Genomic DNA, 12,819 nt, shown 5'->3' on the forward strand with positions numbered 1-12,819 from the left:
TCACAGTCGGAAGCAATGTGAGGACAATGCTTTTCAGAGGATCAGAAATGTTGAGGTATTTGAGAATACCGTCCACAATGTCATCAAATGAGAACAGCCCAGATGAAGAAGGGGTTTCTGTTCTTAAAATTGGGGCATCAGGGGTTTTGGATGTCCCCGGAAGAGGTGGAAAATCCTGGGTATAATCAGTTCTGCGGAATCCAGGAGGAGTAGAAGTCTCCTTTTTTCCACCACTCCTTGATTTGGGCAAGCTGATTTGGGGTTCTTGATCTGCAACTTTCCGCGAACGGATGCGTTTTCGTTTCCGGGCAGAACCTTCCGGAAAACTGAAAGAAACTCCCTCCTCAGCCAAGTCAGAGCCAGACTCGTCATCTGACAAAAGAGCGAAGGGATTTGTTTCGTTGGTCGATGGCTTGGCTGTCTTAAGCATTTCTGCAAAAGACCGCCTGGAACGTTCCTTAAGGGAGCGTTTCATTTTGTCCCCGAGCTGTTTGTACGCCGGGCACGACGAGAGAGCATGAGGAGGAGTTCCATTGCAGTACACGCATTTTGGTGCAGTAGCTGCGCAGGCGCCATCCTCATGCTTCTCCCCGCATGTGGAGCAGCGTGCCTTGTTGCCGCAGTGGGAGGCCGTATGTCCCAACCGCTTACAATTCTGGCAGTTCATGACCCGAGGTACAAACAACCGCACAGGAAGACGAAGTTTTCCCAGCTCGATGTATTGAGGAAGGGCAGATCCAGAAAAGGTCACCCGAAACGAGTCTGTGGGGGTAAAACTCTTTTTACCCTCGCTGAGCGATACTGACTTCATTCTATGAACGGCCAGTATCTTTACCGGAGGAAGCAAGGGGTTCTTGAATCGGCCAACCGCTTGCTTCTCCAGTATCTCGGGGTTCAGGCTCGCCTCAGTGACCACGCCTTCGATCTCCACATCAGAGGCTGGAATGTACACCCTATATTCCAGTGTGAAAAACTGGGAAACAGCAATTTCATTAGCCTGTTTCAGGTTAGCGACGGTCACACGAAGTTTGTTGTGCCTAACCTTCGTTATTTCGGTCACGGCAGAGAATCGCTTTGTCAGATCATCAGATATCTGAACAACATTCAAGGGTTTGTTTTTGGGCTGAAAATAGACAACCCATGGGCCAGTCGAGTCATTCGGGTAGGCCCGCAATCTGGAGTTTTTCTCAGCCTGCCCATTGACAGACTGAGACGACGAACCAGGGATGACATCATCATTTTTCTTAGGTGAATGGTCATCCATGTCGTCTTCTGACAAAACATCCATTTTGTTCAACTAGTGGGAGCGCAAAACGCTCTCCCACTGAACGCACAGACACAATACACAGAAAACACTACAAACACAGAAATACAAAATGAAAATTTAACTAATGGGGGAGAAAAAGAAACAAAAAAACAAAAACTTATCTGATAATTCTATACTACTACCACCGAGCGTTATATGTGTAGGCGTTTACACAGATGGCTGGAAGAGACGCGCTGCGTGGATGACCTTCGTTGTGGTGCACTTGATCGAGGCTCGGTACTCAGCGCACACAGGCGCACGATGATTGATGAATGATGTAGATGTAGAAACGGGTGCTCACACTCGATGATGATGATACGTGAGCGGGTATGCGTAAGCGCGTATGCGTAAGCGCGTATGCGTGACCACGCAACGATGATGCCCAAATTGGTTTGCGAATTACCAATAGCACGGATTAATCGTTCCGAAAATGACACTTTCTACTACAAAAAAAAACTCACTTTTCGATCAATTTACCGGGAACTATGCCAGGAGTCACTTAGTGAGAAAAAACTGATAATTTATATCAAGCGAATACCGAGAAAACTTCCAAAACAACGGAGCGCGAAACAAGTCGACCGTACTTCTTGCTAGGACGCAGTGGTATGGAAATGGAAATTTAGCGGGAATAAATTATTTACTCCGTTTCTCTGTGATCCCCATTTTAACTTAACCTTCCTAGTGCATTTGTCTTTGTCGACCCAGCGTCACTTTAAAAATTATCACTTTGTAACGAAATATGATGGAGACCTGAAATGTCCTGACTTTTCCTAACATTCGGAAACGAAAATTTTTCTGTAAAAATAAGCTTTCAGCGACCTCCTACATGCGGTTTAGGAAATGTACTTTTTGAGCCGATTCCGGTGGATGTGGATGTGAAAATCATAAGTGTTGAGTCGTCGGACGATACCAGAACATGAGTTTTAGGAAATGTCCTATTTTAGCCCTACCGAAACCGGTTCTGGATATCCGAATGTGACCAGATCCATCTTACGGTCCATAGCATGATGTCTACCCAAGTAACAATTCTGCAATCATTTGGCATCCACCTTTTCGCTGTTTTAAAAACCTTCTACAGTCTGGCGAGAGGTCAAACACTGTCTTGTTTTAAAATTAAATTTAAAGTAGTTCTCAATCCCACCATAAAACTGTTCTATAAATCAATCATAAACTTCATTACCAATTGTCTTGATAAAATACTCTATAAACCGGTTCTATCATTATAAAAGCAATCATAAAACCAGTTTTAAATGAGAGCAAATGGCATATATTGTTGCCTTTTAGGCTTTTAAAAGTTTATCATAAAATCTCCTCTGTTTACAAATTGAATTTTAAGGATGGATCCTCACAGTGAATAAAAACCAAATTTATGACAAGGATATATCGAAGGATAAACGAGGTTGGAAGAAAAATTCAAGCGATGTTAACGACCGAAGGGAGGTCGATTTAAGTAAAATTTAGTTCTTTAGAAGAACCAGCACGTCCGACGGAACGGATACCATCAACGACTGAGCATCTGGTGAAGAAGAGTGAAGTGAGCGTGGTCCTCAAATTCAGAAAACATTGTCAAAACAGCCTGAAAACAGACCAGCCTTCTCCAGACCTTGCGAATAGATGAAGATTGGAATAACTTGTGTCAGTACCGACAGCAAACTACTGAAACTGTCAGTTAGCGGACACTAGTTGGTTTCCGATCCATAGCTGCGATTTTATTCGGCGAAAGGGTCATCACTTGGAAAAAAATTAATTCAACTATACATTCCTGCATCGTTTGATGGTGCACTTCGAGAACCATCCAGAAGAAGGGGATCTTTTCGGGAATTATCGAGGTTACAGCTGTGCCAAATGCGAAATGTTGTGAACACGTTCTTAGTAACTGCTTCCAAGCCATCGGGAGATAATCGCCTGGAAGAACGCTGAATCTCACAGCGCAACTATCGAAAGATAAACAAACTTTGACGTTTAACTTTTGCAGGCAACTTTGCCTCCATAAATGCTGCCATAAATCTGAACGGGTTAAGATCAAGCAAAATGGCTTCAGATAAATACAATTCAGCCTGCAAGTTTTCTTCATAAAAGCCATTTTAAAACCTAAAGATTTTGTTAAGGATTTCTTAAAAGCAAAACAACTTTTTCACAAATGTCCCATGAAAATCAACTTTATGCCACCGCCATGTTGCAATTAGTTTGCTTGTTTTTTACAATCTTCGATTTTCTATCTATATTTCCTTGGATATAACTATATTGTGGTAAATTTAGCAATGAGCAAACATTTAAATGCGGAAATCATAAAAAAATAATCTCAGCCTAGCTCAATCTGAAAAATAATTTATTTTATTCAATGTAAAATAATTAGTCAAATCGACGTTTTACGAGAGTGGACCTATTTTTTCGATGTTTTCACGTACATTTCACATAACACTTAATAAGGAACTTAAAACTAGGCCACATAATGAGAACTATTGTAATAAATTTGGATACTCCACACGATTTTTATACCATCAGTTTCTATTTTAATTATTTTGATAAGATCGGATTCATAAATCCTTTTCTATCTTGATTGATGCTTTCCTAGTAGATTTAGCAAGCGGCTAGGGGAAATGGTTCGGAAAAGGTTTTTATTGTTGCTAAATAGCTTTTGTTGTAGTTTTCAAATGGTTCTCAATGCGTTCGTCATACAACCTTTTGCAGTAAATCAATCTTGAAGAGCTTCGAGAATACACCCTTCAGAACCTTCTTCAACTAGACATATTCTAGTCTTGATGAGGTTTTGGTGGATGCATTAATGACAAAATAGCCTTGACCAGGGTTTTATGAATGTTGTTTTATAGTTGCTTTGTAGTATTTCATAAAACTTAAAATGTTACTTGGGATATTTACATCTGGATGAAAAATCATAAATTTTGAGCCGTCGGACGGTACCAGTACATGAGGGTTTGGAGGTGTCCTTTTGTGCCCTATCGGAACCGGTACAAGGTAGTCTAAATTGCCAGACTTTATAAATCCTTGGAAGGGTGCCATTCTAGGAGCCTTCATCTTTCATTTGAGACCAAAAGAATCGGTTCAAAAATGGAATTTTGGGAGCAAGTTGCAGTTTCGGTCTTTTTTGACTCGCTAATGCATTAGTAATTTAACTTTTTGGTTTAGATTATAGGTGGTTACAGTTTTTAGCAAAGTTGTTGGAACAATGATTTCATGAAACTTTGCTAAATTAGGGTGACCACTTGATTTAAGAATTTAAATAGGGGAATCTACGAATTCTCGGCAATCTAAGCAGCTTCCGCACTTCTATTAGCATTTTCTCAGTGTCACGCACACATATGACGTGTCTGTCTGTTTACATTTATCTGCTGCTAGCTATTCTATCCATTCCAATCGGCAGAACTGTCCAAAACGGGTAGAAACCGTTTTTAAGGCGCTCCAAACTTCTCAGATGAGGGTGACTATTGTCGGCATCCTCTTTTACTTCGGCAACCTTTCCGTTTAAACTGTGTGTTAACCAGCTGTTCTATTATCGGCAACTCGAAATCAGCCGTAGTTTCATGTGCTTATGTTTCATTTGAAGAAACACCTGGCATAACAGATTTTCTCAGTCGTAAAAATGTATTAGGATTGAAGCTGAAAGACTAAGGAATCGTTGAAATACATTCAGCGAAGTGTTTTAGCGAGAAAATACAGCGAAAATAACGTTTAAATTGTGGTTGCCGAAAACAATCGAAGGCTGCCGAAGCCGTCATTTACCCTACCAGGTTTTTCCAGTTTTTTTTTAAAAGCTAAATATGGTAAGAAGGCCTTACGTAACAGTACAAGTTTTTTTGTTCTCTACAAGAGTGAGGTCTACAATAGCATGGTTACCAAGAAATTCCTATTATGAATTTACCCGTTTTTTTTTTTCTGCGTTTTATTTCCGGACTTTTGCCAATTTTCCTGGTTAAAATAAAAGAAGTTACTGTGTGAAATGGATCATGACTATGACAGTCATATTTTTTTTCTGAGGTTGTGTCCGGCGTAGTGTCAGTGTTTAGTCACAAATTAAATAACATGAGTCTATAAAGAAGGAGTTTTCCTGGATTTTTTGTCTACTATTGTAATCTTAAATATTTTTCTGGATTTTTAACTTTTTACACGAGCTCTTTGTACTAATGTTCTCAGGTTTCCTAAGTAACCAAAAATTCCGCATTCAACGATAAAACTCACTTCCAAGTTCCTTAAAGTTCAAATAAAGTTCCGACAGAACTTTCTTCCCAAGCAATCAAAAGTTCCGCATGCAATGATAAAACCCACTTTCAAGTTCCATAATGTTCAGATTTGCACTCCTAGCAACTTGAAGTTCAAAAAAAGTTCCAAAAAGCATCCCTAAACACTTCTTAGGAACTTCAGGCAAGGTTGAAAACATGGCCACAACACAGTTCCGAACAAGTTCCCAGCGGAACTTCTTATCAACTTTAAAGTATCTTAAAAGTTCCCTGCGGAAGTTCTAAGCAACTTGAAAGTTTCTAAAAAGGTTAGTCATAGCCCACATGAAGCAATCCGCACAAGTCTTTATTAGTAATAAAATTTAATGTTCGTAAATATGAAATGATTAGTGGCTCAAATAAATCATAATTCTTATATTTATGCAGTGCATCAATATTCACTTCAAACATAAAAAATTAAAGAGCAGTTTACTGGATTTGAACCCGTGTACTCGGCATGCAATTTACGAACGCTAACCACTGCGTCACAAGGGCGTTGGAATACCATGCGGACAAAAAACCAATTTAAAATGCATCACGGTGTTGTGTTTCGTATTCAAATCAGTCAGCTGGCACTGAAAACTCCAGCAGTTGGCGAGACATCAGCTCACTTTAATATATCTGAGATGACGTAGCGATTCGTGCTGGGGCTCTCACGCAGAAAGAAGACTAGGTTTAATTCAGGCATAACATTTGATAACGGCACAAAAGCATTTTAAACAAACTTTATAAGGCCCTTTACCCGCGAATCAAAGTACGCTCACGCAAACAAACAACATCATCGAATAGAGGCCACTATCACCTTTCCGAAAGTGGTATTGGTTTGCGTGGGCGTACTTTGGTTCGCGTGTAAAGGGCCTTAGAAAGTTTGTTTACAAATGCTTTTGTGCCGTTATCAAATGTTATGTCTGAATTCTTCAAACAGCTCATTGTACTAATACTAATGCTGATAAATCAATACACGTTCATGCCTGTCTTTAGCAATAACTGACTTTAGAATTAACTTTCATAAAAGTGCGAACTAAATATAGAATTGGTGTAGAGGACAAAAACCTATTTTTAATGAAGTAATGAAATTGAGTTGTTAGCGGAATGCTTAAATAAAACAGCAAAAAAGGTTATCTTCCATTTAATTCCACTTAAATAATTTTGGTAATGGAAGATTACTTGGAAGATAACCTTTTTTTGTTGTTTTACCTATTTTTAACTTACTTATTATAGAATTGGTGTAGAGGACAAAAACCTATTTTTAATGAAGTAATGAAATTGAGTTGTTAGCGGAATGCTTAAATAAAACAGCAAAAAAGGTTATCTTCCATTTAATTCCACTTAAATAATTTTGGTAATGGAAGATTACTTGGAAGATAACCTTTTTTTGTTGTTTTACCTATTTTTAACTTACTTTCTAAAAGTCCCGTACAAGTTCTGCCAGAAGCTGCTTAGAATGCTCTTCAATTGTGGGACCGGAACTTTCTAGTTCTTACAACGACTTAAAAATGAGGCTTCTTAGAATTCTATAGACCACCTTCAAACAAGCTGCTTAAGCCACAAATAGCCTTTTATCAGAACTTTTGGTTACTTGGGTTGTCTTGAGAATCATTCCCCTTCACAGAGGTCTTTTCAGAAGCCCCTTAAAATAAACATGAGATTCTCTTCGACATTCTCTTGTAATATTCTTTATAACAGTACTAACAAAAACATTCTTGGAAAACATCCTTAGACTTTCTTGCAAGAATTCACTAAAGTATTTTTAATCTTCTTAGAATTCCCTTGCAATTTAACCATAGAGGTAACTCTAAGACCAGAAGGTCCCGAAGAAACGTGCTCAACTTTTTGGCTCAGCTCTGGTACTATCTTCGGTCCCAAGCTAATCGATGCACCCCTCGAAACATAGGAAAATCCACTAACCCCTCATTTTAACTGTCAAACTTTCATAGCGAATCAAAACAAACATTGCGTATTACTAGAATTTCGACTAGAATGGGGTACGTTAATTGTTTGCTTGGGACCAATAGGCTACCCGAAAAAAAATAACAACAAAAATACAGTAAAAAACAATGTAACAATAAGACGAAAATTATTGTCTTAACAATGATTTATATTGTTACGTCTACAATAAATTTACCTTGATTTATGTTGTACAAAACAGTAAATTTCATGGTAAATGGAAAATTTACAATAAATAAGGGGGGTTGTTAAGTATCTTAACAATGAAATTTTCGTGATTTCCCCATATAATTTTTTTTCAATAACATTATATATCATTGTTATTTTACTGTTGGTTGGCGAATTTATTGATTAAAAAAATAACAGTGTACTTTAGAGTGTATGTGTTGGCTTGACAGATCTACTTTATCGACTTTAAAAATAAATCGAAAAAATAAAACATCGCCCCGGGAAGGGAGGGGGGTGGGGTGGCATGTCTGTTACGGGTGAGTCCTTTTTTTACTGGTTATGGATTGAGATTCGATCCGAAACTTGTAGAAATAGATGCCGACTCCCCTGCACTCGATCTCCCTAGGTCACGTCTCCTTGGTGGTTGAGCGTCGTTGATAAGTTAATCCATTCGACTGGAGAGAATTGCCCATGAAATGTGCTTCCTGAGAGTTCCTTCCTGACATCTTAGTGGTGGATTTTTTTTATTATTATTGTATGATTATTGTCTGCACGGAAAAGGTCTGCATTAAGTGGGATTAAGATAAGGCAGGTGAGTTGAATTCAACTCAAACCGATCTGGTCGTAGACGTTCAACTGACTTGGCAACGAATAGAGCCAAACGAACTGTCAAAGCAAGAGCCATACGAGCAACGCCTATCTTGATTACATTGGCAGTGTTGCTGTCCCTCTCATAGTCTGCATGCTTCAATCAGATTTATTTTTATTGTTCGTGAAGTAACCCACAATGAAAACACACCAATATTTAATGTAACAACAATTTTTATTGTAATAGAGTTGTTCATTATTGTTCGTGATCAAATCATGTTAACAATAAAATAAATGAAAAATACAATAAAAATCATTGTAACAACATTTTATTATGTACATTCATTGTACAGCTAGGTAGCAGTTTTGCCGTTTTCGGAAGGGCACAACATTATAACAATCATTTTTATTGTCGACAATAAATATTAATGTTAGAGCATTGTTTCCACTGAAAATTTCACTGTAATTTTTTTTTCGGGTAGTCAAGTAGTGAGCCAATTTAAAATCGTTAGTTTCGTATTGATTGTTGATTCAACTCTGAAATGTCTTGAAATTCTGTTCAGGATTATCTTAGAGTTCATGTCTGAATTGTGAATAATACTCGAGTATTAGCCCAAGACAGGGATGCCATTCTCCCCAGTGGAAGCAGGGTGATGAGTTTAAAAGACACCTCGCACTATGACAAAAGCAAACTCACCCGAGAGATTTTTATTTTGTTTTCACCTAGGTTTTAACTTTCTACCGCTTCTCCCACTTCACAGAGCATGAGCATGAGCATGATTGACCGCCCACGGTTGCTACTCTGTTATTGCCAGATCAGCTGTAATTACACAGAGAACCAATAGACGATGCTTGGGATTAGCAATCATCCTCAATGTGTAAAAACTGGTGATCTCAAATTAGGCAATACCAGCGCCAGCCGCGCCTGAACGCAGGTCAAGAAAGGAATGGGTAGGAATGTGTTGACGTGACACTCGCTTTGATGGAAGCCGAGAAATCCTCTGCACTTCCACGAAGAGTCACTGGGATGTTGGGTAAGAGGGTAGGGTTTGCAGCAAGGTTCGTTTTGGTAAACGATAAGCTGAATTGATGTTTGAACCATAGGGATGGGTTATTGTATTAATAAATAAAAAATAATGATCTCAGTCAAATAACCAAGTGGAGCTGCACCAACAGCAACCGGCCAAATTCATATTCTATTATAATAAAATAAAAGGTAAATAACAATGATAAGCTATTTGATACACCTTCTGGTCCTTCTACCGCTTCTCCCACTTCGCAAACAAATACAGTTTCTGACGTTCGCACCTCCACCAGTCCAACACACTGGAGCGTATGAGTGATCACTAGGGAGCACCGTAGAGAGTTCGATTGCTTCACCGGGGCACCGCGGTGAAGATTTTGGTTGTTAGTTTGTGGCCTTTTGTGGCATACAAAGATTTTTTAAAGGTTACTTTTTCTATTAACGTACAGTATGTAGTCAATTATTTTAAAATTTGGCAAAATAATAAAGTGCACATTTTTGAAAAACGAATACGGGAAGTGCATCAGCGCATCGATATTGAAATTTTTGCTTCAGTTTAGTCGACAGACAGACATGGGACATCGATTAGGATCACAGCGGGAGTTCCACAAGGCTCCATCCTTGGTCCAACGCTCTGGAACGGGATGTACAACGGCGTGCTAACGCTGAAGCTGCCCAAATGAGTTGAGATCGTTGGATTTGCGGACGACGTCGTCTTGACGGTAAGAGGCGAGATGCTGGAAGAGGTGAAAGTGTTGGCGACCGAGGTGATCGACATGATTAGTAACTGGATGCAAGGAGCGATGCTGCAGATAGCCCACCACAAAACCGGAAGTGCTATTGGCCAGTAACTGTACAGCGGGCAGATATCACCATCAGGGACACGCCATAACCTCAAAGCGTGTCTTGAAATACCTGGGAGTGATGATCGATGACTGGCTAAACTTCAACAGCCACGTCGAATATGCCTGTGAGAAGGCTGTATACGTTGATGTTTTCACTTTCTCACGTAAAGTTCTGCCGGAATCTTTGGAGAAACAATAACACCTTTGCGCTGCCATCTTTCTCACGAAAGTGAGTATGTAAACAGACGAACAATGAACAGTCAACTCTCTCACTCTCGTGCTGTGTCTAACAATGTCTCCAGCAGAGATGCCAGATTGTTTTCTATGCAATTCCGTAGACTTATTCAAATCTACGGATTTCTACGGATTTTTTTTAGCCGAAGGAGATATTTTTTTTTTAGTTCTATGGTGATATTTTACGTTACATGATAAATCGATGAAAATACTTTTGAAAAACTACTAGGGACAGCCCTCTGGGGTTGTACGCAATGGTGGCGTCGGACTACGTGGTCTTATTTAATAAATGTTATTTGTTAACTACAGCAGGACTTGTGTTTTGTGTAGGAATAGGAATTTAAGCAGGGTTCTCTCTGTTTATACTCTTTAGTATGACTATGATTGCCCTGAAAAGAAGCTTTGATATGAATTTTAGCTGGGACATGTTCAGAAATTTAACTCTTTCAGAAAAGCTTGGTGGCCCTGAAAAGGGCATGAATACCATGATACTGTTGCACCTGTAGTTTTTGGCATACTTTCACTGATTGCTTCCCGGGGATCCTTGTTCAGCCATAGCAAGATGTGTGCGTGAGGACTTCCACGGTGCTTAAAACTCAATCGTATCAACCAGCTTGTTGAAGTACACACAGAACGTGATTGGATCATCATTGACCAGAATTGCTCTTTGTAGTGCAGTCAATTCCTGGATAGAATCTGTTAAGTCATTGCCATTGTGTCCTTCTGACAATGTAGGAGATTCAACAAATGGGGCCACTTCATCTCATTTGCACTAAGTGTGATGAACATCGTAGGCTTTCCCAATTGTCGCATCATGGTGAACAAATTTATCTTCCTTTGTTACCAATACTGTACTAAATTCGGTATTGATTTGAGGAAGGATAAATTTCGCTCAAAAGTGCATTGCAAGCCTTCGGAAACTCTAAGGCGTAGAACTTTCATGTTCATGTACAACGAATGTTGTGGTTTGCCCACACGCCTGTCTTGACGACGAGTTTCACTGGATACCATCATGAAATATGTCATCCGAATCCCTGGCTTGAATTTCCGTAGATGGTCAAAACATATGGCAGGAAAAGCTATCTCTTCGCCGTGCTCGTCATATATTAATAACAGATGAACCCTGTTTTGAGCGGGTGTGATCTCCAGGCATTTGTTCTTATTCCAAAGGAGCGTTTCCTGTTGCCCAAGCAGCAATTCTGTCTCATTATCCACGGCAATGGTTTGCAGCTCAATGTGAGGATCCACTGCAGGGATTTCAAGACCATCTATGGCGATCTGATCAATTGTGATCCCGTAGCGGCGGTATAGTGGTGTCCTAATCTAATAAGAAAGCCACGTTTTAACCGTAGTTTCCTAGAACAACATTCGAGCAAAAAGAAAATTATCAAATAACTTTCATATGACACATGTGATTTCGTTCTAATTCCTCAATTTGGTGTCAATTAAACCATTTCTGATCAGAAATGTTATAACTAGGACATCGTTGCTTGCTATTTTCAGAATTCACACAAGCACACATCAGCAGCTCTTATTATGAGAAAAACACAAATACATACATTCGTTACGGCCTTCGGTGACAGTGTCGTATGACAGGGCCTGTCGTATAACATTGGTACTGTTACTTGAAAGCTTGTTTTGCAAGTGTCGGAAGCAAAGGCAGTCGATTATCACAGAAAATGTGTCGACTACGGTCGACCGACCGACTTTTATTCGCCTTCACACGGCACCGTCGAAAATTTTTCTCTTCCAGCAAAGATTTACAGTATATTATGGGAACTTTCTCCGGAGTGAAGAGTTTCACGCACAGTCTGACGTTTGCTTACCGGATATTTCATAGGAGATAAAAGCTACAGAGTCGCCGTCAACACCAATTCTATCAAAAAGCGGATAAGGGAGCAAGAAAACGGTGGTATTTTACTTTATGCTTCTTTCCCTTCAGAATCAGATTATACTCTAGATTGTAAAATTCGATTCTGAAGGGAGACGTATACTGAAGAAAAAATCCGTAGAAACTGTACCGAATTCCGTAGATTTTGCCTACGGATCCGTATTTCCGTAAAAAATTGTAAAATCCGTAGATCTACGGAGATTTCCGTAGATCTGGCATCTCTGGTCTCCAGTGCACTGCAGTGGTGCCAGGATAAATCTCCGAGGAGACAAGCAGAGATTCACCGCAGAGAATGATATCTCTCGCACCCGAGTGATTCTCCCCAGAGAATTTTCAACCCTGGCCCAAGACACTGAAGAAGTCTGCACATTGTAGACGTAATATGCGTATCTGTCAGGATAGGCAAATAAGGTTGTGGAATTAAATAGAAATTACTAATCCTTCTTTCTTTTTCTCTAGGGTTTCCGGAACCACCACCAAGAACACCAGATCGAAAATGTTGCGTTGGAAATGTTGGCATGGCCTCTGATGAATTCTTCATGAAATTCTGCGAATTTTGAGGTGCCGCACAAATTGGTTCT

The 12,819-nt window shown here is 39.6% G+C and overlaps 1 protein-coding gene across 1 annotated transcript in view; it reads right to left on the minus strand.

Moving 5' to 3' along the window:
- Window positions 1–12,819, minus strand: part of LOC135706346 (pancreatic lipase-related protein 2-like) — a 113,309-nt gene that overhangs the window by 29,975 nt on the left and 70,515 nt on the right. The gene's annotated exons all lie outside the window — the stretch shown is intronic.

This window comes from Ochlerotatus camptorhynchus, unplaced genomic scaffold (genome assembly GCF_037179485.1).
Source record: "Ochlerotatus camptorhynchus isolate MF236.1 unplaced genomic scaffold, CSIRO-AGI_Acam_v1.1 ptg000277l, whole genome shotgun sequence".
Lineage (NCBI taxonomy): Eukaryota > Metazoa > Arthropoda > Insecta > Diptera > Culicidae > Ochlerotatus > Ochlerotatus camptorhynchus.